Source organism: Trypanosoma equiperdum, assembly GCF_001457755.1.
Source record: "Trypanosoma equiperdum strain OVI genome assembly, contig: ctg_1916, whole genome shotgun sequence".
NCBI classification, from domain to species: Eukaryota; Euglenozoa; class Kinetoplastea; order Trypanosomatida; family Trypanosomatidae; genus Trypanosoma; species Trypanosoma equiperdum.
Window position 1 is genome coordinate 1 of NW_027123967.1, and position 2,017 is coordinate 2,017.

The following is a 2,017-nucleotide window of genomic DNA, read 5'->3' on the forward strand; positions in this document are numbered from 1 at the left end:
GCTTTTGTGTCTGCTCTGAAGACACATCGGCGGTGTTATGGAACTCAGGCACACACTCGCCGATGTAGTTTACTAAGCCCGGTTCGGCTTGGAGTGCATTGCCGTCTAGGTTTTCCAGAGCTTCTTTGGGCTGCTGTTGCTGACTTAGAGCCGTACAGACCGCTAGTGTCAGCTGTTCCGCAGGTGTCGGGTTGTCTGCTTGCGCTGGTTGTTTGCAGGCCCGTGCGCTTGCATCCTCATAAATGCTGTCGGCGTCTGTGCTGTAGGCTGTTCTCGCCTTTTCTATCGTTGCAGTCGTCGTACCCCCGCTGTCGTGGCTGCAAGAGCCTGCTGCCGTCTGGTAGCTGGCTAATGTGGCAGCGGTTTGACTGCACGTTGCTAGCCCGCTTAGCGTAACTTTTACCTTGTCGACGAAACTAAGTAGCTTGTCCTCTGGTGTAACTTTGACTGCAGTTGCTGCCTCATAGGTCGGTGCTTGGCTGCTTTTCGGGACGCCTATCTTCGTCGGGTCTTTTAGGCCTTCGCAGCTTGTCGGTTCGCTCGTCGTTAGCACGAACCGAAGGTTTAGCGTGTTTGCGTCCGGCAAATTGTGCTTGGTTCCGGTGCCGTCACAGGCTAGCCTCTCTAATCTTCGTGCGTAACTGACTTTGCCTATTTGTTTGTTTATTTGTCTTGTTGCGTCGAGCGTTTTTTTTTTGCGAGGTCTTGCATTTGTTCTTCCGTTTCGGCTGCCTTCATAAGCGCCAGTTCTGCTAAAGCTCCGAAGCTGCAGCCGTTATTTATATCATCAGACATCGCAGCCGGTAGCGCCCACAACCTTTGCTTGTTCCTCAGTTTCTGGGTTTCGCTAATTGCGTTGGTCAGTCTTGGGAAATGTAAGTATCGAAGTGCGTAAGGTATGCTTCCTCGTCGCAGAGGCTGACTACCTTCGCTGATACCGGGTCTTATGCTTGCACCGCGACGTTCAGCGCGCTTAAAAGCGTGATAATCGTGCACCCTTGAATCCACATTGTGTTTCTGAAGTTGACCGTGTATTATTATATAAAAACAAGAGTCGCAGGTGTGATACATATGGGATTTTTTGTGCCGCCGGCCACTGTTAGTCTTCTGTTAGCGCTTGACAGCGGGGTCATTTTAAAGCTTATTTTACGGCACCACCTAGTGATATGGGATAATTCATGTCTATTCCAAAAGCATTAACTAGGTTTTTTTGGCATATGAAATTTGCTGTTATTCAGCTTTGGCACTTAGCATCTTGTCGGATCGCTACCGCAACTTGGGATGCAATTGAATGACTAATAATATTTTATAAGGTCTCTTGTAATTGCTGATTTTCTGCTTTATTTTCTGACTTGTTTCTGTTTCTTGACGGCTGTATGCATAGACTACCCCACAACTACCTTATGCTGGTTTGGGCAGCACCAGTGTGGTTTCTGTTCAACAGTCTTTTATCATTTACAGTTGTGTCGTTCTCACAGCGCCACTTACAATTTTACAAACTATCTTTGCTTGAATTTTATAAATTGTCAGTGGTTTCCACTTGCATATTAGCTACCAAGTACTAGAAATCACTTAAATACCGCTGTTATTCATAATATATTTGGATTACTTGGAGCTGGACTGTGTTTTTTGCAGTTTGTGGTAAGTCCGATGTTCTTGGTTAAACAAATCGTAATTTGGGTATACGGTGCTTTTGGAAATTCTAGCGCTAGTTTAAATTAGTGGTTTGCTACCATTTAGTCCTTCTCCACCAGTTCAGTTACTATCTGTACAGTGACTTTTCTCCCTTTTATGTGTGGTTTTCTTTGTTTTTTTTTTTTGGTGCGTTGCTTACGGGTATCGTTTTTTCCACCACAAATAGATCTTATTTTGCCACTAACCTTGTCGATAAAGTGGTTTCTAACGTTGCTACTTGTCTGCTGCTAGGTTGTCTGCCATTTACTTCCGTTACATAGGTTATGTTGGTTTGGCAGTTTCTACTGTTGTCCGAAACAGAAAAGTTGGAAAATGTTATCTA